This window comes from Neophocaena asiaeorientalis, unplaced genomic scaffold (genome assembly GCF_003031525.2).
Source record: "Neophocaena asiaeorientalis asiaeorientalis breed wild unplaced genomic scaffold, Neophocaena_asiaeorientalis_V1.1 scaffold148, whole genome shotgun sequence".
Taxonomy (NCBI): domain Eukaryota; kingdom Metazoa; phylum Chordata; class Mammalia; order Artiodactyla; family Phocoenidae; genus Neophocaena; species Neophocaena asiaeorientalis.
In genome coordinates this window covers 3670462-3697167 of record NW_020174050.1, presented here as the reverse complement: position 1 = coordinate 3697167, position 26706 = coordinate 3670462, and the positions used below count along the sequence as shown (strand labels likewise).

Here is a 26706-nt window from a genome sequence, read left to right as displayed (position 1 = left end):
CACCATCTCTCTTCCCTCTCTTCTGCTATTAAGAAAAGAAACAGCCAATCCCGTGAGTGGGTCCCAGTGCCAGTGGTGAAAGGAGACTAACATAAATTGAGCACCAATCAGGTCACAGGTGTTGTCCTTACATTCGCTCGTTTGATCCTCACTACCATTCCAGGACATAAGTACTATTTCCAATTTATAGAGGTAAATGAAACAAAACGACAACAACCGAAACAACCTAGCAAACAAAAGCCAGGAGGATTCAGAAATTTAAGCAACTTACCTGTAAGTGTTGGAGCCAAGATTCAAACCTAGCCTGGTTCTGGGCACACATTCCATTATTCTGCCTCCCAGCATATATTCTAAGTTTTATTGGAGTCTTCCAGAACTGATTCTCTAATCTTGGTTGTTTAACCAACACGAGATTCTACTAGTGAAAATTTAATTTCCAGTAGGCAGAGAGTCCTTTTGATGTTTTAGGAAAAACCAATCTGGAAGGTATCCACCTACCCAGTCCAAGTATGGTGAATAATGTTTTTTGGCATAGTCTCCAGTCTCTTACAGCAGGGATTCTCAACCTATGTGCCCCTACATTTTTCTTAGTGTGGTAGATTGAATTCTTTATTTCTCACTAACAGAAGTATACATCCATATTCTTGCCGTGGTTTCATAATGGAGGGGGGATACTTCTTCTCTTTCGCTTTGATTTTTGGGATTGACCATATGACTTGTTCTGACCATTGAGATGTAGTCAGATGTGACATAAACAGATGCTTGAAATGTGCTTGTGTGGTTGGGCTTGCTCCTTTTTTTTTTTTGCGGTACGCGGGCCTGTCACTGTTGTGGCCTCTCCCGTTGCGGAGCACAGGCTCCGGACGCGCAGGCTCAGCGGCCATGGCTCACGGGCCCAGCCGCTCCACGGCATGTGGGATCTTCCCGGACCGGGGCACGAACCCGTGTTCCCTGCATCGGCAGGCGGACTCTCAACCACTGCGCCACCAGGGAAGCCCGGGCTTGCTCCTCTTGCATTCTGGTCATCTGTTACAAGAAAACATGTCCCTTTTACCTGGGTGCCACAATATGACATGTAGAATAGTTCTGCAACTCACAGCCTGAAGCCATGCCTAGCTGACCTGGAACATGAAGTAGAACTGCTCAACTGAACCCTGCCTAGATTAGTCAAACTGTAGCTGCCCTGCGATCCCAGAGCAAGAGAAGAAGTGCTTGTTATTGTAAAATGCTTAGTTTGGGGATGTATTTTTACATAGCATTATTATAGGTACAGCAGACTAATGCAACCAGTGAATAATATTTGCTTTTGCTGCAACTGAGTTTACTTACTGTCTTGAAGGTATCTATCAGACGTAACCTTGAACAGCATGTATAGCAGGGATACATATAGCAGGGAATACAATTCGCTATTAGTAAGAGGTAAAAATGGCATTGAAAAGTGCTTATGGGAATGTGTGAGAACTTTGCTTATGGGAATGTGTGAGAACTTTGTCTCATGAGTTTATAAGAGAGGAAATTACAGGCAATCAAGAATTCTAGAACAGTGACACTCTGCTATAAGACTGAATAAATGATTGGATAACCAAGTGAATTTTTATAAATCTGTGAGACACTTTTCAGTCATAATAATGATCATATTATAATTGTTTCTGGCTTATTTGTTGTTGCTTTGAAGCTTTTAATTCCATCTTGAATGTGGACAAAGAGTCTTGTGTTCATAAGTATGTTTTAAAGACAAAAAAGTTGAGCACCACTCCTTTAGTGTAAGGTTTTTAGAAGTTGTTGCACAAACTGTTCTTAGTTGCTTTACTGATTAAAGAGAATTATCTACTTCGTATCTTACCCAAAATAATACAAAGATGACTGCAAAGGCACATCTTTTTGTTGCTTGGAAATTAGATATGGAAGCTTTGGGGTACTCAACTTTCTGTCCAGACACTGGATTTTTCTTGGCTCATAAATACTCCAAGTGTTGTTAATTTACCTTGGAATATGTTGAGCAGATAGACCTTGTTTTTTTTTTTTTTTTTGCAGTACACGGGCCTCTCACTGTTGTGGCCTCTCCCGTTGCGGAGCACAGGCTCCGGACGCGCAGGCTCAGCGGCCATGGCTCACGGGCCCAGCCGCTCCACAGCATGTGGGATCTTCCCGCACCAGGGCATGAACCCGTGTCCCCTGCATCGGCAGGCGGACTCTCCACCACTGCGCCACCAGGGAAGCCCTAGACCTTGTTTTATTTATTCTTTCAACATATGTATTGAGTGCCTTCCATATACTCAGAACTGGGGTAGGTCCTGGGTATGCAGTGGCGAACAAAATAGACACAAGCCCTTGCTTACCAAATGCTTTAAATGCATTTTAATCCTGATAGCACGTGACAATAACCAAGAGAGCATTAAAAATGTAGGTGCCTATGCCCCACCCCAAGAGATTCCGATTCCATTGGAATGGGAAGGGACGTGAGTATCGGTATTTGTAAAAGCTACCCAGGTTCTAATATGTAGCAAGGTTGAGAGCTGGAGTTTAGCAGGCGGTTAACATTTCTCAAATGTTATTCTGGACAAGGTGCTGTACTGGGCATTTACATGCAGGAGTTTACTTTGTCCTCACTGAGTCTAGAAGGGCTGAGTATGACGATGCCTTCTTTACTGATGAGCGGTTAGATAACTTTTGTAACTTACACAGAGTATGGACAGAGCCAGAATTCTAACACAGATCTGTCTTAACCACCATGCTGCACCATCTTTGAAATATAGTTTATGTGGAGCATTCACAAAAAATTAAAATAAAAGTTCATGTAATAAGAGCTTTTAGACATTTAAAACTAATTAGAAACCCAATAAAGCATTTCTGAATAATGCTGTAAATCTGTGGAGAAATATGAAGTGATTTCCGAAAATTTGGTTTGATTTGTACTTAATTTTTCAGGAATTTTATCTACTTTGGAAGTTTACGTTTTCATGTGCAAACCTCTTCTTTCATCTTTCCCTTCCGCCTCCCTCCCTCCCTTTCCCCTTCTTTTTTTTTTCTTTCTGACAGAGAGCCTGTACTGGAGAGAACTGATCAGTCTAGGGTTGACATTGAGTGACTTTGTGAGTGTGCATGCACACGTGTGTGTGTGTGTGTGTGTGCGTGCACTCATTCACTCATCAAACCTAGTCATTGAAAAGCTCCCCCATTTCAACCTTGATCTGAGAAACTTTTAAGTCACTTCTAAGTCATATAAATTCTCAGCCGGGAATTTGTAAATGTACTAAGTCAAATTTAATATTACCTAATCTGATGGTTTCGGGCAAGAACGCCGAGGGTCCAAATTCCCTTCCTTATATACTCCTGTGTTCAAGAAATTGAGAATTGACAGCCTACTTCAAAACCAAAGAGCCTTCAACCAAATGCAAAGCATCAAAATGCTCTGATCAGCGAGTGTTAAAACTTTTTCAAAGATGTGATTGTGGGACAGACAATGTGAGTCATGATCATTCTTTGGTTCTCAGCCCCACACCCCGCCCCATCTGTTGAGTAGGATATGTCACTAGTACTGAAGGAGACAAATGGACATATGCTTACATGGTTACACTAAACCCAAATCAAATATTCACCCATACTCTTGTCACTAAGCCTGCCAGATCTACATTTGTAGACAAGAGTGTCAAAAGTCCATCAGGCATGTCATCCAAGATAGAATTTTCAAAACACTGCCGACAAATGTTTTTCCATCAGCTGTTGGCTAAAAATTTTGTACCCACGTGCATATGCATGATCATGGGTATACCGTGCCTCACATGCCGGATAAACCACATTGCAGACAATCTGTTGCCATTGTGACCACGTAAGAGAGAGACTAAGTAGCTTTAAATTTAATAGATCTGAATTATTGGTGGCCTTCATGTTTCCTCTCATGGAGTGGTAGGTAATTTGTAGTTGCACCTTCTTTCTTAAACTGTGCAATTTCATTTGAGAGGAACAAATCCTTGCCTCTTACAAGAATTATTTTCCTTTTTACCCGCTCAGCAAAAACCATACCTAATTTTTCTTGTCTCTAATTTATGCAACAATGTGGCTGTTTTTCTTCTCTGTTCTTTTTTTTCTCTTCTCTGTTCTTTTTATGAGGATGGAATTGAATGGGAGCCATAGCAGTGGAACAGTTTCCCAGTAGACGTCAACATCAAAAGCTTTCTACTCTGATTCCTTTTTTTACAGGGAAATGCTATAATACCAAGTTTGACCCTGGATAGGTCGAAGTTACCACTTGTTTCTGGAGAATCTTTTTAAGTAGACACACATGTTCCTAGTGCTGTATGTATGCTGGTGGTTAAGATTTTCATAAGAGTTCTCTGGGAACAGTAGTTGTTCCTTTTTAATCTTTGTTCCAGTTCATCAGTTTATAGCATTTACCAAAATACAGTCTCTCCCTCACCGTTAATTTTTTCCCTTTCCATATGCCCACCTCTACGCCATAAACATTTCTTTTATGGCTGGGCTTACCTTGACTTTTCATTAATAGTGTCTAGAACTTTCGGCATAACAAGGCAAAAACAGGAGCATCTAGCAAATACCTGGCAAAAAGTGAGTCACCAATACATTAAAAATCAATCAATTCATTCATTAAGTTGAGGCAGGAGATAGGTGCGAAAAGTACATCTTGTCTATGGTGTCATAATTTGTCAGGAAGTGTCACTACCGAATACGTGATCATACTCTTCTAAGTTCTTTTGATGCTGCAGTTTATGTAAATTTAATTTTCTCAACTTAATTCTGGAAGTTCATAATTAAGTTTATTGAACATGCTTATATTTAGGGTTTCCTGTACCTGACCCTCGGATAAGAGGAGAGCATCATTTTGGTTCTACTTTTTCACATGCTTTTGATGTCCCTTCATCACCATCATCAATACCACCATCAATAATTTTGTGATTGCCACTACTTATTGAGCAACTAATATGTCCCAGGCATTACAAAAGCACTTAATAGTATTTAATTTAATTTTCACTACAAGCTTCTGAGGTAGAGAATATTATTTCCATCCTACAAGTGAGAAAATAGAATCTTTATAAAGGCTAAGCCATATATTACAAGAAAACATCTAATAAATGGCAGAGCTGGAATTTGAACAACATCAAAATATCCCCATGGCCAAACAGCTGCATTAAAGGGGCAAAGTCATGATGGTTGGTCAAAATCACTCTATCAAGCTGTCATTATAGCTGAGATATGTGAGATGTGGGCAGGTGTTTCCCATAAGTGCAAGGAAAATATTTGTGATGCTAATTAATTAAAAATTACATTTGCAACTTGAGAAATGACTTTTTTTTTTTTTTTGCGGTACGCGGGCCTCTCACTGGTGTGGCCTTTCCCGTCGCGGAGCACAGGCTCTGGACGCGCAGGCTCAGCGGCCATGGCTCACGGGCCCAGCCGCTCCGCGGCATGTGGGATCTTCCCGGACCGGGGCACGAACCCGTGTCCCCTGCATCGGCAGGCAGACTTTCAACCACTGCGCCACCAGGGAAGCCCGAGAAATGACTTTTTAGAAGGAATTTGAATATGTTACTTGAGATGTAAGCTCAAAGAAAGCTCTAAAAGATGAAGGTGCTATTTATGTGGATGTTTTTGCAAACTGGAGCACTGAATACACTAAATCCTTTTAATGCTACAGCAGTATTCACAACAGTGTATAGAAGGAACAATTTATACCTGTAATAGTCAAGGTAAACCTGGGTATGCATGCAAAGCTAATGGTGTATTGTTTCAAATGCTGGGCTGGAAATTAATTTCACCAAACATTACACTTCAACCAAATACTATGTAGCTTCACATTTCCTGATATATAAACTTGATGAATTAACTTTAAATTGACACTATTCCAAACTATTTCTTTTTCCTATTATTTTTGTTTATCAGTTGGCATTGGCTACTTTCTAATAGTTCAATTTACTTTCCAAAATAGTTTGACCTTTAATGTTAAGCACAGTAATTTTTCTTGTATTTTTGTAAGTATTGCAATGAAAGAAAGAGCTATAAAAAAAACTTTGAAAAAGTGTGTATATACATTATTATAGAATTGTTTAAAGAAATATACACCAAACTATTAACATGAATGGTAATTATTTCAGAGTAGTATCACTTACACTTTTTTAGTCTTTACTAATTAGTATTTTCTATTTTCCTACAGTAACTTAAATTTCCTTGAAAATAAGAAAACTCACTCCATAAAGATCTTTGGAAATAATTGACTAAAGAGGTAACAATGGATTGGGGAGAGAAATTGGAGCTAATGTAAGTGTCAGAGCAAGGGTAGACATGATCTCAAAGTCTAGATATGTGCCCTTTCAGCTTGAACTTACAGCCTTATCTAAGGGGCTCAGCACCATTTTCTCCAGTTCTTGTCTCTCACTGATGTAGGTACCTAGTTCTTTGCTGGAAGTGCCTACTTATCACTATTGAGGTTGAAAATTCCAGTGCTTGTTTCCCTTGCCTTCTTGTAGCTTGAGATCGGCCATGAGAGCTATCCTTGTCAGTGGTCCCTGAGGGGACCTTCTGGGAAAATTTCCAGGGAGGGACATCTGGGAAAGATTATTCTCCTGATAAAAAGAGATGGGCAAGTGGAAGCTGCCTTCTTTTGCCTTTGGATGTGACTGTGATATTGTGGTCTACTTGAACCATGAAGCTGGTTGGCTTTTGATGTCCCTTCTGCCATAGATTTTTCAGGGCCTGGTCCCAGATGGCACTTGGCTGGTAGTGAAGGCTGTCTAATCTAGGGTTTGGTTTAGGAGAACCTTTATCTTTATCTACCTTTCTACTCTCAGCTTTATCAGCAATAAAGGTGATGTCTTGCTCTGTGTCTTATTCCTTGACTTTCTCCTTATTAGTTCAGAACTCAACCGGGGAAGAAGGGTGTATTAGTTTCCTATTGCTGCTGTAACATATTACTACAAGCTTAGTGGCTTAAGACAATACAAATTTATTATGTTATAATTCTGGAGATCAGAAGCAGAAATTCATCTCATTGGGCTGAAAGCAAGGAGTTATCGACTGCATTCCTTCTGGAGGCTCTGGAAGCTTTGAGAGCCTTTTCCTTGTCTATTTCAACTTCTAGAGACTACCTGCATTCGTTGGTTCATGGCCCCTTCCTGTATTTTCAAATCCAGCAGTGTAGCATCTTCAAATCTCTTAACTCTGACCTTCTTCCTTCTTGTTCTATCTTTTAAGGACTCTTGTGGTTAAATAGGGCCCACCTGGATATTCCAGGATAATCTGCCCATCTCAAGATCTTTAACAAAGTCTCTTTTGCCATGTAAGGTAACAGGTTCTGGGAAGTAGGAACTGGACGTCTTTGCTATGGGCCTTATTCTACCTACCACAAAGGGTATTACTGATTAATTACTCCTCAACCTACTGATTGTATTTACTTATTAAAACTCTTCCACCAATTGATACAGCCACTGTGGAGAACAGTATGGAGGTTCCTTAAAAAACTACAAATAGAACTACCATATGACCCAGCAATCCCACTCCTGGGCATATACCCTGAGAAAACCATAATTCAAAAAGAGTCATGTACCAAAATGTTCATTGCAGCTCTATTTACAATAGCCCGGAGATGGAAACAACCTAAGTGTCCATCATCGGATGAATGGATAAAGAAGATGTGGCACATATATCCAATGGAATATTACTCAGCCATAAAAAGAAACGAAATTGAGCTATTTATAATGAGGTGGATAGACCTAGAGTCTGTCATACAGAGTGAAGTAAGTCAGAAAGAGAGAGACAAATACCGTATGCTGTGTGGGATAGGGAGGGAGGGAGGGAGGGAGGGAGACGCAAGAGGGAAGAGATATGGGAACATATGTATATATATAACTGATTCATTTTGTTGTAAAGCAGAAACTAACACACCACTGTAAAGCAATTATACTCCAATAAGGATGTGAAAAAAAAATTCTTCCACCAATAAGTGGACTCACATTATTAATGATTGTTTCATATTTCACTGAAGCTCCGTGTAATCTAGACCCGAGGCTGAGACCAGACCTCTGTTTCCTGGTCATTATCTTGCTTGTAATTGTTTGTCTGAAGGTTCTCACTGCCGTGGCACTGGGTCAGGTTATATGTACCAAATGAGGTAGAAAATTCACAATGACTCAGCAGAGTCATTGCTACTTGGTGGAGCTGTCACTTACGTATGCTGCAATTCAGACCATTGACTTCTTCCCTCTTTTAATTAATTAATTATACTTTTGACTGCGTTCATTCTTCATTGCTGAGCGCGGGCTTTCCCTAGTTGTGGCGAGCAGGGGCTACTTTTCCTTGCAGTGCGTGGGCTTCTCATCGCGGTGGCTTCTCTTGTTGGGGAGCACGGGCTCTAGGTGTGTAGGCTTCAGTAGTTGTGGCATGTGGGCTCAGTAGTTGTGGCACACGGGCTTATTTGCTCCGCGACATGTGGGATCCTCCTGGACCAGGGCTCGAACCCGTGTCCCCTGCATTGGCAGGGGGATTCTTAAGCACTGCACCACCAGGGAATTCCTTATCTCTTTAATGGCAATTTTTACTCACTTCTCTCCTCTAGATTCTATAGGTAGGAGTAACATAACTAGAAAGTATGTGTGTGCGCACACGTGTGTGTGAATGTGTGTGATATTTGAAGTAAGGGGTTGACTCAACGTATTTATCATGTGTTTATTTCCTGGGAGGGATAATATTTCTCATGTCCCTCTTCCTGGGAGCTGGAATGTTCTGACTCATATTTGCAATGATGACTCAACAGCCCCTCCTATCATGCAAAGAGTCAGATGAGCTGGGTTGGTCACAGTGGAAACTTTAACAGTCAGTTTGTAAGAAGTGGATTCAGTGCAGCAGGTTGACAGGTTTTCCACAGAGAAAGCTGTGAACAAGTGACGGGAGGATAGGAGAGGTGGCTATAAGGAGCAGATAGCCAAAAGAATAGTGCTGCTAAGAGTCTTATTCTGATGCTGGGGTGAGCTAGTAGGGATGGCCACCTGGGATTGGCAGTAGGGACAGGAGGGCATTAGTGAAGATATGCAAGGATGGGTTGCCAAGGTGAGGAGGCAGGAAGGTGGTTGAAAGGATATACACAGGTAAGATGAATGAGTCAAAGACAAAAAGGATGCTATCCACTGGGGAACTTCAAAACTATTGAGTGACTCTAGACTTAGCCCATGAATGAAGCGTTTTGAGGCAGTCACTCCATTTGCATGGTGTCCGGTGCTTGTCTTAGAGGTGGAGATGATGCTGAAAGGAGCTATGGTAGACTGAATAGGGAGAATGAAAGCAATGAGCAGCCCAGGAAGGGAGCTCAGAGAAGAGTCCTAGAGCAATGATGTCTGATGTGGAATATTAAGTTACTTCCTATTTGATGTTTTGATAACTCTATATTTTCAGCTAAGCCTTGAGAAATGAAGAAGGTGCTGAATCCATGGATGGGAAAAATATGGCAACATGCACAAGAGCCATTGGATTGGCTGGAGGTGTTGGGGAATTGGGTTGGCTGTGAAAGGAGACAGGTAATCGGAGGAGACTGTTTCTCCTTCTCACAGCCCCAAACCTTTGAAAATATTGGGGATGTTGCTGGATTTCCTACAATATTGTGGGATGGGAGCATGCATTATTTTATTTGAAAAATAAGGAAAAGAAGGATTCTGGAAGGTGGAGTGCTTGGGGCGGGGGGAACATTTGGGTCATATTACTAATTTCCAACTGATTAGGGACTGGAGGTTAAAAACAGTATTTTAACACAGCGTGGCTGCTTACTTGTAATGAATTATAATATGTAATAGTGTAGTAAAATTATGCGTTTTACTAGCTTTAAGCTGTTTCCTCTGACCGCGTTTGTAAGAATACAAGCATCACAATAATGGATTGTAACACACTGAATTTTCAAATAATTAAGTTCCGTAGTGATTTTTAAAAATAGTCGTGGTGGTGGGGTGCAGTAAAAGCTCTTCTTTATAAAAGAATGGCAACTAGTCCATGCGGAAAGGGTGACTGCATTAGGAAATCATCATTTTGCCACCAACATTATAACAGTCGATGCAGGAAGATGTACTCCTCTGTATTTATCCAAAGGAGTTGAAAACTTATGTTCACACAAAACCCTGTACACAGATTTTATAACAGCTTTATTCATAATGGCCAAAACATGGTGTCCTTCAGTAAGTGAATGGATAAACCGTAACATATCCAGATGATGGAATATCATTCAGCATTAAAATGAAATGAGCTATGCAACCTAAGTGTCCATCGACAGGTGAGTGGATAAAGAAGATGTGGTATACACACACACACACACGCACACACACACACACACACACACACACACACACAATGGAATATTACTCAGCCATAAAAAGGAATGAAATCTTGCCACTGCAACAGCACAGATGGAACTAGAGGGTATTATGAGAAGTGAAATAAGACAGAGAAAGAGAACTATGGTATGATTTCACTTGTATGTGGAATCTAAAAAACAAAACAAATGAACAAATATAATAAAACAGAAACAGACTCACAGATACAGAGAACAAGTTAGTGGTTGCCAGAGGGGAGAGGGGTAGGGAGAAGGGCAAAATAGATGAAGGGGATTAAGAGGTACAAGTTGCCAGTTATAAAGATAGATAAGTCACAGAAATGTAACGTATAGCACAGGGAATATAGTCAATAATACTGTAATAACTTTGTGTGGTGTGTAACCTATAAAAACATCAAATTGCTATGTTACACACCTCAAAGTAAAATAATATTGTAAGTCAACTATACTCCAATTAAAAAAAGACAGACAGGGAGGAATTTTAAATGCATATTACTGAGGGAAATAAGCCAATCTGGAAAAGCTACATACTGTATGATTTCAGCTATCATACAGTATGTAGCTTTCTGGAAAGCTACATACTTTCTGGAAAGCTACATACATTCTGGAAAAGGCAAAACTATGGAGACGGTAAAAAATCGGTGGTTGCCAAGGTTAGTGGAGAGGGAAAGATGAGCACAGAGGAATTTTAGGGCAGTGAAACTACTCTGTATGGTGCTATAATGGTGGATCCATGTCATTATATATTTCTCCAAACCCATAGAACATAAGCTGTGCTTTAGGTGATAATGATGTGTCAATGTAGGATCATCAGTTGTAATAAATGGACCCCTCTGGTGGGAGACATTGATCATGGGGGAGGTGATGCGTGTGTGTGGGGAGGGGTTATATGGGAAACCTCTGCATCTTCTACTCAGTGTTGCTGTGAACCTCAAACTGCTCTAAAAAATGTCACATATATGTGAATATGCACATCATCTCAAAGTGATATTTTATTTATTACAAAGGATAAAAGTACCTTTCCAATGAAAAAATATGGCAGACTCTTTAACCAGGCGATCAGACTTAGCATCATAATAGTGAGATAGTGGGATAATGAGGCATTTTATGTCTTCTAGTGTGACGTAATGGGGATGTACAGCAGCACTTATCTAATGTTGCCAAAATCTTGCCAAAAATGTTCAACCTGAATTGAATCATGGGGAAACCATCAGGCAAATCCAGATTGTGGAACATTTTACAAAACAACTGACCTGGACTCTTCAAAAATACTAATGTGATAAAAGACCAAAAAAAAAAAAAAAAAAGTTGGGGGAGAAGGAGAAGTGTTTTACATGAAAGGAAACTAGAAAGACATGGTAACAAAATGCAACGCGTCATCCTTGATCGGATCCTGGATTTAAAAAAAGAAAAACAGCTTTAAGTACTTTATCAGGTCAATTGGAAAAGTTTGAACGTGGACTGTATATTTGATGATACAGTGTCAAGGTTAAACACTTTGAATACAATAATGATTTTGTGCCTATGTAGGAGAATGTTCTTATTGAGAGAGAAGTGATGAAATGCTTAGGGTTGAAGTATCATGTGTCTTCAATTTATTTTAAAATGGTATTATACACACACACACACCCCGAGAGAGAGTGAGATAAAGCAAATGTGACAAAGTGTTTAAAATTAGTGAATCTAGAAGAAAGGTGTATGGATGATCCTTATACGATTCCCTCACTGTTTTTGTAGGCTTGAACGTTTTCAAAATAACACATTTAGGTATTATCCAGAGTTGGATATCTGAAACCAGGTGGTTTTAATAAATTATCAAGACCCAATAATAGTATCCTGTCAAAACTCTTCCTGAGATTCTGCAAGAGTGTCCTGGCAGGTATTGTATTTCATGCCAGTACCCCCAAAGGGGAAAGTGTAGCAAATGAATTAGTTAATGTCTGCTGAATGCCCAACGGACACTCTGTTATGGCTGGTTTGCAAATGCCTGGATTAAAGCGTTTAGACAAGAAAAAACCTGCAAAAACGAAACCTCATGAGCTTGACCTAATGAAGTAATGTTATTGACAGGCCCAGCTGCCAAAAGCCTGACCCTAATGAGACATTAGGGAGGCTGTGCTTGCGCCAGTAGCTAGTGTACAAGGTCCTATTTGTGTGAGAGAGACAGTTTCATTTGAGGGAGCCGCATGAAACGTACTTATGATAGAAAGGTAGAAAGAGAGAAAGAAATGGAAAGTTAATCACTTGGAATGATCTCGTTATAATAGACAAATTATTTTATATTTAGCTGAAATCTGAATTCTTTCTGTGATCTAGACTCTGAGTAAAGGAAGTTCAAACAGGTAGGTAGTTTTGCTTCTGCATTGGGAAAGACTATTTTGAATTGCAATTTTACATATACCATGAGATACAGTAAAGAAAACAATGAAGGAATGTAAAATAAGTAAGTGCTTTCCATGTGGACTGTTACAATCTTATATAATCAACTGTCATATACAAAAGTTCCATGAGATCTGATGTAATCCAGATAAGTATCACTTACTGTGTTCTCTATGATTCATCGTGGGAAATCTGGCTGGGCCTCTGAGTAAGACCAGCTGCGCATGACGGCCAGATGCTGGCTCTGGATTGGAGGGAAAAGAGATGGTCCATGTGCTTCTTCTGGCCTCTCAAGTTTGTCCTTATAAATTTCTCTCTGCAGGTCCGGGGCTGTCCTTGTTCTCGGGGGACTCTGATGGTACAATGTGTTTGGTGCAGGTTAACGTAACCCTGTTCATCTGTAGATTTGGCCTCAACTCCAGGGCTCCCAAGCGCCATACCCTCTGTGGGTGGCCTTTTGAGGCCCTCTAGTCGTGGGGCTCTAGTGTACCTGGAGAGAGTCCTGGTGAAGCAGAATGTTTTGACATGGCTCTCTTCAGAGTTGTTCGACATGAAAAGCATTATGCTTGCTTTTACTTTTTTAATTACCAAGTGATGTGTGCTGTGGCACTCCCAATTCCCACCTCTCACCACCCTTGACTGTCACCTCGGTCTTGAGCCTCACTCATCCAGGCTCTGTGATGGAACGAGGTAATCTATTGCCCAAATTATTTTGTCATTTTTTAAGACTAATTTTTTTTTTTTTTGCGGTACGCGGGCCTCTTACTGCTGTGGTCTCTCCAGATGCACAGGCTCAGCAGCCATAGCTCACGGGCCCAGCCGCTCCGCGGCATGTGGGATCTTCCCGGACCGGGGCACGAACCCATGTCCCCTGCATTAGCAGGCAGACTCTCAATCACTGCGCCACCAGGGAAGCCCTAAGACTAATTTTTTTAATTATGGAAAATATTTGATTTAGAACGGGTGATAATGGTATGTGTGCATCACAGAAAAATGATAGGACTCTAGGCAGCAATTCTATATTTCGTTTTTTTTGGAAAAATAGCTTTATTGACATGTAATTGACATACAATAAACAGCACATAATTGAAGTGTATAACATGATGCTTTTTAAATTCATTCTTTTAAAAATATTTTTGTTGTAGTAAGAACACAACATGAGACCTACCGTCTTAATTTTTAAGTGTACAATATAGTATTTTTGACTATAGGTACCATGTTGTACAGCAGATCTCTAGAACTTATTCACCTTATTGACTGGAACTTTATGCTCGTTGATTATTAACTCTCTATTTCTCCCCATCCTCAGCCCCTGGCAACCACCATTCTACTCTTTGATTCTATGAATTGACTATTTTAGATAATATCTCAGATGAGTGGAATCATGCAGTATTTGTCTTTCTGAGATTGGCTTACTTCGCTTATTACAATGTCCTCAAGATACATCCATGTTGTTACATATTGCACAATTTCCTTCTTCTTTAAGGTTGAATAATATTCTCTCGTGTGTATATACCGCATTTTCTCTATCTATTCATCTGTCGAAGGATAGATGTGAATAGTGCTGTGATGAACATGGAGTGCTAATATCTCTTTGAGGTCCTGATTTCATTTCTGCACCCCGGGCACAGAATCCTTTCAATTAATTTCTGGATTTCTCATGGAGGGAATTTGTGGATGGGGGCTGAATCAGTGTATTTGTGGAGAAAGGAGGGTCCAGGGCTTCCTACTCTGCCCTCTTGCTGACATCACCTTAAAGACTAAAATTTTAATAGTTTGTTTTATAGGCCATGTTTAAAATGACATTTCATCAGAAGATCATATCAAAATGTGGGTCCAGTTTTAGGTTTCCATGTAGCTCTTGACGGCATTTCTTTATCTTCTTATAAATTTGTCCTGGGCTGGAGGACATTTTTCTTTTACTCCTCATTCAACAGTTCTTTTCTATTTACATAAATAATGTGACACCATTACTGAATAATGGTTCTGTGGCACCATTACTCAACCCTGAACACCGTATTAGCACTCCCTGGTCTTTCTTGGTGTTTGTTCCCATATCCTACATTTATCCCAGCCCATGTCCTCTGATGGGACCCTGCCATGTCTGGGCAGGTTTGCTGGGGCCTCCCTGTAATAAACAGTACTGTACCTGGTTAGATTTTCTGGTGCTGAATCCTGTCTGCTGATTTGAACCTCTCAGTAATGTCCATTGCTTGCTCTCTGCTGGGGTCTTTTCAATCTGCTTGGTTGGAGTTGATCTCTGAGGCCGGGAGAATTCCCTCCGGCCCTGTCTCTTCAGCACGGATTCCTCCTATAGTCCTGATTTCCTCCGAGTTGAGACATTGACTTGGAGGAATCCACATGCCAGTGTCAGGTTAAATATCAAAACTGTGTTATGGCTGAGTAATATTCCATTGTATATATGTGCCATATCTTCTTTATCCATTCATCTGTCGATGGATACTTAGGTTGCTTCCATGACCTGGCTATTGTAAATAGAGCTGCAATAGTGCTGCATTGTGGTACATGACTCTTTTTGAATTATGGTTTGAAGAAAAGGGTTTTAAACAGTGTACCAGGCTATAGCAATAGAAACCAGCTTTAGTTAATTCTAGAGGAAAGAGGAGTTTTTGTTAGGAAATGCAGATGGCCTTACACAAATGAGAAGATGATAAACCTCCCTCATAATAAGATAAATGACATTTAAGACTACATTAAGATACAATTTTTTACCTATCAGAACGGCAAAAGTCCAAAATTGGACAACATACTCTGTTGGCAAGGCTGGTAGGGGTGCAAAATGATAAACCTCTATGGAGGGCAATTTGGCAATATTTATCAAAATCACAAATGCTCTTATACTTCGAGCCAGCAATCCTGTTTCTGGGAATTTCTTCTAAAGGCATATCTACATACATAAGAAATGACATATGCAGTGCTGTTTACAATAGCAAAAAATTGGGAATAAGCCAAATAAACATCAATAGATACTGGTTAAAATAAACTGGGGTACATTCACACAATGGAAGTTTGTGCCACTGTACAGAAGAATGGGAGGACACTGTGTACTCATGTGGATATTTTGATAAGCAAAAAAAAGGTGCAAAGGAATGCACATAGACGCACATGGTGTGTGGACAGTATTCTACCATTTGTGTAAGAAAAGGAAGTGAGAAAAATATTTGTGTTCATTATGTCTGCGAAAAGAAAATCTGGGAGGATACATAAACTTTAAGAGTGGTTACCTAAAGGTTTGAGGGCCAGTGGGGTGCAAAGGGAAAGGGAAACTTCTTTGCATTCCTTGTTGTTTTGCTTTGAATTTAGAACATGCGAATGAATTTGGAACATTAAATAAAAATATTATTTATAATGCTACACTTTCCCAGCTTCATGAAATAAACCACACACAGTCCATTCTGAGATGGCAGCAGTGGTGGCCACAATGGCATCCAGTTTCCAGAGGCCCGGAGGCTGTGGTTCCAGTGGCAGCTTCCTGGGTCCACTGTTCAGTGTCAGTGTCAGGGATGTAGATAGTACATGCCACGGTCTATGCCACGGTCTATTTCCAGCACTAGTGTCTTCACTGAGCCACACAAATGGATGCCCTGTGCCAAGATATTGCTCCCCTTTAATACTACAGATGATACTGGGATGGAGCCCCCAAGCTGGTTGTCCATAGCAACCCACAGCCTCAACTATTTGTTCTGCTGTGTACTATACATAGTATATTTTTCACTTATGCTTGCTTTTGAAAACATTTGGGAAGCAACTGATTAGAGAAAAAGATTTAGAAGAAAAGACTATCCCCCCACCCTTCAGCTTGCCTCCAGTGAGGATAATAAGTCACAAGGATCAAAGGCACTCAGATTTGTTAAATAAAAGACATTCGTTTGTTCTGTTGTGCTTAGAGTGGATTTGCTGCTGTTGGATGTTCAAGTACTCAGTGCTCTGCACGGGCGGCTGGTTTCCAAGGAAGAGAAGCCTTCATTAAAGCTGCTTTCCATCAAAGCATTAGAGTGCTTACTATTAGTGAATTAGAAGATTCACAATTAGTGAAAGTCTCCACCAGATGTACGGGGGAACTTTGGGAAGGGTGATATTTACTTCTATATTCTCCCACTTAAAGGGCATTCAGGAAAAATATGTTTTGAAGCAGGGGAAGGGGGAAAGCCAGGGAGAGGGGTAACGTGCCTCAGAGTGCCCTAGCTCAAGTGTTCTTTAAGTCCCTTGATGTTGTCCATATAGGTCAGCCTCCTGGGGTACCAAGTGGAATAGAGATGGGTATTTGATCTGGAGGGGCAAGTGGAAAATACCCAGTACAACCCCTAAAATTACAGGACAGTGTTAGTCGCACACAGTTGTGTTGGCTTATTGAGTGAGGAATGCTATCATTAACAAAATCTTCATTTGACAATTTTGACTGTTATTCTCTGCTCTCTCACCAGTAGTGTCAAAGGATAGAGAAAGAGCAGGAAGTGGAGTCCTCTGTCCTGACTCCAAGCCCATTTTCATGTTCCTGATAAATCTTTTCTGGATTTCACTCATCTGTCCATCCATCCATCCATCCATCCATCTTTCCAAACATTCATATAACAAGTATATTTTTCAAATTAGTTTGTACTAGGTTCTATGCTAAGAACTGAGAATAAAGAGAGGAATATCATTACTTTCGTGAATCTCACAGTCTTACAGGAAGACAAATATGCAAATAAACTAATACAATGTGATAAGTGTTAATTACAGACGTGTATAAAAATCATGGAGAGAGGGAAGCCTAAACCTTCATGGTGTAAGTAAGGTAAAGGCGGAATTTAGACTTATACTAGAGTAGAAGTTCCCATATGGTCCCTTTTAATGAAATAGAAAAAGGCACTCTGAGCAGAAAAGTAGACAAAGGTGCCCCGTCCACCTGGATACAGTCTCGAGCTAGACACGTGATTGGTGAGTGGCACTTAGGCCAGATTTCGCCTTGCTGCCTAGGAGCCTTTGTGCATCTCTCAGACTGTCTAGCCTTATGGGGCAGCCCTGTCCCTCAGATGTGATTTTCCATAGGCTACTACATCAGGGTCAGAGCTTCTCTTTCATCGGGACCTACCCAGAGAAGGGAAAGGGTGTCTGGATGGGGGTGATCTAATTGTTATCAGCTCAACTTCCACCCCACCTTGCTTAAGAAGAAAAATTTTAACCAAAACCAGGATTCAAAACATTTTTGGAGCCAGGCAGTACCGATCAGAGCTATATTGTCCTTACTGCTTCGCGGGTGTGCCCACAGACTATAAATAGCTGAACTCACTCTCTTTTCCTTGTCTTCCCACTACTGATAATACAGTAAAGTACATTTGCAAATTTCCTATATAGTAACTATATGAGTGAATTCACATCTCAATATTTCTGGTCTTTCTTCTCATTTGCTCTTCGAAGATTTGGAGTAATAGCTTCTCTAGCATGAAGCAAATTTGTGGTCTTCATTGTCAATAAACCACCAAAAGGATATAGTTTAAGGGAACTTATTGACAGGGCCTTGTTGGAAATTTGTGCTATAGATTTAAAAAGAATCCCAGGGGCTTCCCTGGTGGCGCAGTTGTCAAGAATCTGCCTGCCAATGCAGGGGACACGGGTTCAAGCCCTGGTCCAGGAAGAGCGCACGTGCCACAGAGCAACTAAACCCGTGCACCGCAACTACTGAACCTGCGCTCTAGAGCCCATGAGCCACAACTACTGAGCCCACACACCACAACTACTGAAGCCCGTGCGCCTAGAGCCCGTGCTCTGCAACAAGAGAAGCCACTGCAATGAGAAGCCCGTGCACTGCAACGAAGAGTAGCCCCCGCTTGCCACAACTAGAGAAAGCCCACGCAGTAATGAGGACCCAATGAAGCCAAAAATAAATTAATTAAAAAAAAAAAAGAATCCAAAAACAACCCCTGCAGCTGTTTTTGAGTGACTGCAGTGAGATGCAGTTTTCCATTATTTTATTTTTCAGGACGTTGGTGTTTGAATATTTGAGAAGCGCTCAGCTTACATAAATTAATAGTACCCTTTGTGGTGGACTGGCCAGGGAACCAAAACACCGTTTGGAATTGTCTGAGTCATTCTTACATCTTTCACCCTCCTTGCAGCAGTGAGAAACTGGGATCTATTTTTAAAACTTATTTTTTGGCATTATTAAACACATTTCTGATATGTTTTAATTCAGACACCTGGCTTCTCTCTACACAATGCCAATAATCATTGTTTTAAATGTTTATTTCTATCTCATTTTTCTCCTCAAGAGCTCGAAGGAATCCAATTCAGTTTTCCAGCCTAAAGAATAGGAATGGGCCGGCAAAGTGAGAACTGCAGGAAAGTGGGAGGGGCAGGGAGGCCAAGGGGCCAGAGATGTGAAGATTGTTACTATGGGCTGCAGTGACAACAAACAGCTTCCTCATATGGGCAAGTCACACAGACTCTTGAGACTTAGCTCTCTGTAAAATTTCCCCAATTATGCTAGAATTCATTGCTTTCTCACCATCACTGGCTTGATGCCAGTGTCATGCACCGTAAAGAAATATGTTTGGGGAAAGCAAGACAATAGTCAGCAAACAAACGGATTCAAAGCTGGAACAAGAAGATTCTTATTTTAGAAGGTATAATTTCATACGGCAGCCCTAGTGTGATCGGTGTTCTTTCATAAATTTTGATGATCTATTAAATCAATGCTTCTTGCTTTTTCCTTAGGGAGAAGTTCCCTCCATGCTTTCCAACTCTCTCCACCTGTACAAGGCACAGCTTGGTCATTTACTGGTCAATTTGCTCATTAATAACAAACACCCCACGTGAGAAGTTCCCATTGACTAAATTAATTGGATAACTGCAAAGGCTCCACTCGTCTTGGGACTGTTAGGAGATGTCTCATTACTGGTGAGTGGTTAGCCGTCTTCAGCACCATGATCTTCATGTTGCCTTCGCTGTCTGCTTTTCAGCTCACCACAGCCTTGCACAGATGCCTGTTAACCTATCATAAATGAACACAATTTGAGAAAAGTTAGTTGGAAAAGGAGAGTAAGTTTTTTCTTCCCAAATACGTAATTTCTGATTTGGTTGGCAGTTGGCATGCTTTTTTTTTTTTGGCATGCTTTAAAAAAAATTAATTTATCCCACAAATATTTATTGAGCCCTACTATATGCAAGGTACAAGAGGATGCAGCAGTGAAGTCTCAGACAAGCGCTCAGTTCTCATAAATCTCGTAATCTAGAGGAAGGAGACAGACAATAAACAATTATTAAAATAATGCCATTCTAGATAGTGATAAATACCATAAAAAATGAAATAGGGATGTGCTGGTGGGATGCTTCTTTAGGTTGGGTGGTTAGGGAAAGGCTCTTTGAGGAGGTGAATTTTGCTCTCTTAAGCTGTGATTTATTCGATGCTTTCTATGCTAAGCCTGGCCTAAGCATTTTATTTATATTAATTCATTCAATCCACACAGTAACCCTATGAAAAAGTACGATTGTCTCCTCTCTACAAACAGGAAACTGAAAGATGGAGCCATTTGGAGACTGGCCCAGGACCACCCAAATGGTAAATAGTAGAGCCAAATTTGAACCCAGAGAGTTTAGCTCCAGAATCTGTCCCTTTAATTACTATAGATGCTGTCTGTCTGCCCTAAGTTGAAACCCCAAGGGCCCAAAGAAGCCAGCCATGTATAAAGTTGGGGGCAGCTGTGCTAGGTAGGCTGAAGGAAGAGCAAGTACAAAGTTCTTGAGCAGAAGGAAGGTTGTGGTCTGAGGCGCAGGCCAGAGACCACTGTAGTTGGAGGAGACTGAACAAGGATGGAAGGGGAGGGTGACGGGCTTAGCAGAAACCAGACCTTATAAGAAGGCTTTATAAGGCCTTGTGGTCCTTGGCAAGGAGTTAGGTTTAATTCTAATTGAAGGATTATAAGAAGGGAAGCAGTTCTGCCTTTAGACCAAATAAGAGGGGTTCCTGTCCTGGACTCCATGCTTTAATGGGCACCACATATGACACACACACACACACACACACACACACACACAAGAAACAGATTCTTCAAGTTCCGGGTATTGCTTTATGGTGAAAATAGTGATATAAATGGTGACAATTTATACAAAACAATTAAAATGTTTTGTAATCTCTATGCAATAATTATGATGTGCAACCCCAGTAAGATATTTGGACATGATATGTAAAATTTGAAGTTTATTTTTGATTCTAAATTATGGTTTAAGAATTTTGACAATTCTGGTTGCTTTCTGGGGACAGTTTCTCTGAGTTGAAATTAATTTAAAAAAGCTAAGAACCATGCCATAACTAGAGAAAGGGGATCTAATTTGACATTACTGTCAAGAGAACACAAATTATGTGAGAATCTTGATTGCAATATAATTATTGATTTTACTGGAATGAAGCCAAGAAAAATAAATTTTACTCTGGAAATAGATAATTTGTGAGCTATATACATTTTTACTTTTTACTGATGCAGACGTTGCTGGCACATCAACAGAGTACTCAGATGTATGTAATAATAATTAAATTCAGATATTTTAGATATATTGCTAGCTTTTGATCTCATAATAAAGTACACATATCTTTTGATTTTAGGATCTTTTAATGACGTATAGTTGATTTACAATGTTGTGTTAGTTTCAGGTGTACAGCAAAGTGATTCAGTTGTATATATGTATTTTTTCAGATCCTTTTTCATTGTAGGTTATTACAAGATATTGTATACAGTTCCCTGTGCTATAAAGTTAATCCTTATGGTTTACTTATTTTATGTATAGTACCGTGTATCTGTTAAACCCATACTCCTAATTTATCCTCCTGCCTTTCTCCTTGGGTAACCTAAGTTTGTTTTCTATGTCTGTGAGTCTGTTTCTGTTTTTTAAATGAATTCATTTGTATTATTTTTTTAGATTCCACACATAAGTGATATTATACAATATTTGTCTTTCTCTGTCTGACTTACTTCACTTGGTATGATATTCTCTAAGTCTACCCATGTTGCTGCAAATGGCAATACTGTACTCTTTTTCATGGCTGAGTAATATTCTTTATCCATCTTCTTTATCTATTCATCTGTTGATGGACATTTAGGTTGTTTCCATGCCTTGGCTATTGTGAATAGTGCTGCTATGAACATAGGGGTGCATGTATTTTTTTTTAATTTTTAAAATTTTGGGGGGCAGTGGGTGTTCGTTGCTGTGTGCAGGCTTTCTCTTGTTGTGGCGAGTGGGGGCTACTCTTTGTTGCGGTGCGTGGGCTTCTCATTGCGGTGGCTTCTCTTGTTGCGGAGCACAGGCTCTAGGCACGTGGGCTTCAGTAGTTGTGGCTCACGGGCTCTAGAGCACAGGCTCAGTAGTTGTGGTGCACAGGCTTAGTTGCTTCGTGGCATGTGGGATCTTCCTGGACCAGGGCTCAAACCTGTGTCCCCTGCATTGGCAGGCAGATTCTTAACACTGTACCACCAGGGAAGCCCCATATCTTTTTGAATTATAGTTTTGTCTGGATATATGCCTAGGAGTGGGATGGCTGGATCATGTGGTAGTTCTATTTTTAGTTTTTTAAGGAACCTCCATACTCTTCTCCATAGCTGTTGCAACAGTTTACATTCCCACCAACAGTGTAGGTGGGTTCCCTTTTCTCCACACCCTCTCCAGCATTTATTATTTGTAGACTTTTTGATGATAGCCATTCTGACTGGTGTGAGGTACACCTCATTTTAGTTTTGATTGGCATTTCTCTAATTAGCAATGTTGAGCATTTGTGAAAGTAGGAGGATGGAATAAATTTTATTTAACAAGTTAGTAACTTGATCTATCAATTTAAGCATTTAAATAAACAGTATTTGGCTTCCATTTGTCCCTCTGCCCAGGCCTTGCAAATGTAAGGAGTAGTCCTTTAGGGGTGTGACATCATCTGATTCATGTTTTTAAAGGATGAGAAAAAGCAGCAAATCTATACTCATTTCTAAAACTGATTTATGTTTTAAAAAATATTTTAAAAAACCAGTGAAGCTATATTCCTTTCTGAAACACAGAAGTTTTAAAAAAGGATTTTTCATTCATTGATTTTTTTCTTAAATGTTTAGCTTACAGGAAAGTTAGATATTTTAGTATGGGAAAGAAGACACAATTTTCTTGGATTAATCTTTGTCCCACAGCCTGTCAGTTACGGATTCTTGGATGCTGAAAAGTCCATATCAACCCTCTTATGTTTCCTACAGCAGTGGTTCTCTGTGCTGCACATTGGAAATACTGTACTTGTAGAGTTTTTAAAGCATCCATTTGCCTGGGCCCCCATGGTGGAGATATGCATTAATTGGCATGGGTGGGGCTCTTTAGCCTATAAGAGCTCTTGGTGACTCTACTGAGAGGTCAAGGTTGAGAACTGTTGTTTCAGAGGCTCTTTGCTGTCTTCTACTTTATTTAGTAAGTTTAGTGATTTCCCCCACCTTTTCTTTTATAGGCTTTCCTGGTAGGTACCATCTCTTTATTTCCCTGGCAATTTTCCTCCTTTAATTGGTTCCAAAGAAAATTATTATCACTTTATCAGACTGTGATTGCCTGGAAAAATAAAGCCACATGTGGGTTAAAAATATAGTTGACTTAATTGGGAGGCAACCTCAGTGGGATTTGAGCCCGTTAACCTTTTGTACCAGCTTCAGGGAGATGGCATATGATATGACTTAAAACATTGTTGGACAGTATAAATATAGTGTATATATATAAATCCACAAATCTGATTTATATTACTCATGAGAGGCTGTTCACAGAACAGCCTAAAATGTGGCTATCCATGCCAAGGTTTCTCTGAATATATTTCATGTTGGACTCAGGACCAAGTTCATTCCTGAGCCTTATAGCAGACTGAGTGATGATGCTATAATGAAGGACAGAGCACCTGAGCCCGTAAAGAAGGTGCAACATAATGGATATGGAGCAGGTTGGGAAGGACTTTCATGAGAGAGAATCATAAACCTGCTTGTGAAAGGTCTTTATTAAAAAATATGACTGTTGTTAGCATGGTCGTTGAACAGATTTCAGGCTGAGCAGTGACCTTTATGATCTGAGGCAGTAAATTCACTTTATTAACATAAACAAGTCTGAAAGGACAGAGTCAAGGAAGCTTCAGAATACAAGAGGTCCTCTGGGTGAAGGGTTCTCCCCTGGACCCCAGATCATTATTTCTGGAGTTATGCTGACTTTTTGTTTATAGACCCTTCCTAGCAATTTACATTCTCCTTTTTAATATTTTTTTTCATTTCATTGAACCCTTTCATTGTGTGTTGGCTCTTCACATATGTTAATTTTCTTCTTTCTTTCCATCCCTACCACCACTACTGCAGTCCAAGCTACCAGCCACTCCTGCCTGAATTGCTGTAACAGCCTCCAACTGCTCTCCCTGACTCCTGTCTTTGACCCCATTAGTCCATTCTCTACATTACACCTTCCTGATCCTCCTAAAGTCTAAATCTATTAGGTAACTCCTCTGCTTAAAAGCTCAGTTATTCCTCACTACTCTTAGGATAAAATTTAAACCCCCAAGAGAGCTTACAAACCACTTCATACCCATCTTCATCTGCCTCTGCCACTTCCTCTTCTCTCACCTGATCCCTACCCTCCACCCTCTCCCTACCAGTTAAGGGTGATCCACCAACATCCTGCATCAGAATTAACTTAAGATGCTTGCTAAGAAAACCAAATCTCTGCATTCCAACTAGTACTGATTGGACCAGAACCCCAGGGAGTTCCCAAGGGGAGTCTTCTAAGTGCCATTTGGAGAACCATTTGCTACGTCATTGAAATTGATGAAAGAGATACGATGCAAGGCACCTGGATTGCAGTGGATGAACTTGGCTTCATTACCCAGAGCATCCATCAGAGGATGATTTCAAAGGTCCACGTGGTCTGGCTGGACAGAGATATTGCTGGCTCTCTGTAGTTATTTATCTGATATTACCACAGTTAGAAATCTGAGAATCCTTTGAATACCCTTGAAAGTCTCCTTTTAAAATACAAGCAGTCAGTCCCTGCAGTGAACCACAACTGCCCCCCGCTTCTGCGGGAGACCCTCCAACATAAGCAGGGACTGTGAGAATTCACACAAGAGGAAATACAATGAAAGAGAGCTGAAATGACCAGATGTCTTCATGGATGATTTGGACTAAGTTGTTTTACCGAAAAACACTTAGAAAAGAGCCGTGTGGCTGACAATGTCTTGGTGCTCCAGGTGGGTGTCAGGCCCGAGCCTCTAAGGTGGGAGAGCTGAGTTCAGGACATTGGACCATCAGAGACATCCCAGCCCCACGTAATATCAATCGGCGAGAGCTCTCCGAGAGATCGCCATTTCAACGCTAAGACCCAGCACCACTCAACGACCAGCAAGATACAGTGCTGGGCCTCCATGCCAAACAACTGGCAAGACAGGAACACAACCCCACCCATTAGCAGAGAGGCCGCCTAAAATCATAATAGGTTCACAGACACCCCAAAACACACCATGGGGCGTGGTCCTGCCCACCGGAAAGACAAGATCCAGACTCATCCACGAGAACACAGGCACAAGTCCCCTCCACCAGGAAGCCTACACAACTCACTGAACCAACCTTACCCACTGGGGGCAGACACCAAAAACAACAAGAACTATGAACCTGCAGTCTGTGAAAAGGAGACCCCAAACACAGTAAGTTAAACAAAATGAGAAGACAGAGAAACAGGCAGCAGATGAACGAACAAGGTAAAAATCCACCAGACCAAACAAACTAAGAGGAAATAGGCAGTCTACCTGAAAAAGAATTCAGAGTAATGATAGTAAAGATGATCCAAAATGTTGGAAATAGAAAGGAGAAAATACAAGAAATGTTTAACAAGGACCTAGAAGAACTAAAGAGCAAACAAACAATGATGAACAACACAATAAATGAAATTAAAAATTCTCTAGAAGGAATCAATACCAGATAACTGAGGCAGAAGAACGGATAAGTGACCTGGAAGATAAAATAGTGGAAATAACTCCAGAATAAAGAATGAAGAAAATTGAGAACAGTCTCAGAGACCTCTGGGACAACATTAAACACACCAACATTCGAATTATAGGGGTCCCAGAAGAAGAACAGAAAAAGAATGGGACCAGGAAAATATTTGAAGAGATTATAGTTGAAAACTTCCCTAATAAGGGAAAGGAAATAGTCAATCAAGTCCAGGAAGTGCAGAGAGTCCAATACAGGATAAATCCAAGGAGAAACATGCCAAGACACATATTAATCAAACTATCAAAAATTAAATACAAGGAAAAATATTAAAAGCAACAAGGGAAAAGCAACGAATAACATACAAGGGAATACCCATAAGGTTAACAGCTGATCTTTTGGCAGAAACCCTGCAAGCCAGAAGGGAGTGGCAGGATATATTTAAAGTGATGAAAGGGAAAAACCTACAACCAAGATTACTCTACCCAGCAATGACCTCATTCAGATTAATGGAGAAATTAAACTTTTACAGAGAAGTAAAAGTTAAGAGAATTCAGCACCACCAAACCACTCTACAACAAATGCTAAAGGAACTTCCCTAGGTAGGAAAAACAAGGGAAGGAAAAGTCCTACAATAACAAACCCAAAACAATTAAAAAAATGATAATAGGAACATACATATCGATAATTACCTTAAACATAAATGGATTAAATGCTTCAACCAAAAGACACAGACTGGCTGAATGGATACAAAAACAAGACCCATATATATGCTGTCTACAAGAGACCCACTTAAGACCTAGGGACACATACAGACTGAAAGTGAAGGGATGGAAAAAGATATTCCATGCAAATGGAAATCAGAAGAAAGCTGGAGTTGAAATTCTCATATCAGGTAAAATAGACTTTAAAATAAAGACTATTACAAGAGACAAAGAAGGAGACTACATAATGATCAAGGGATCAATCCAAGAAGAAGATATAACAATTGTACATATTTATGCACCCAACATAGGAGCACCTCAATGCATA

At 40.3% G+C, this 26706-nt stretch overlaps 1 long non-coding RNA gene across 1 annotated transcript in view; it reads left to right on the top strand.

The window, feature by feature from the left end:
• The window catches only part of LOC112405678 (uncharacterized), a 123560-nt gene that overhangs the window by 33217 nt on the left and 63637 nt on the right, over window positions 1-26706 (top strand). Inside the window, exon 3 of the long non-coding RNA XR_003004405.1 lies at window positions 19421-19603. This is a non-coding gene — a long non-coding RNA (uncharacterized LOC112405678). The remainder of the gene's footprint in view (window positions 1-19420; window positions 19604-26706) is intronic.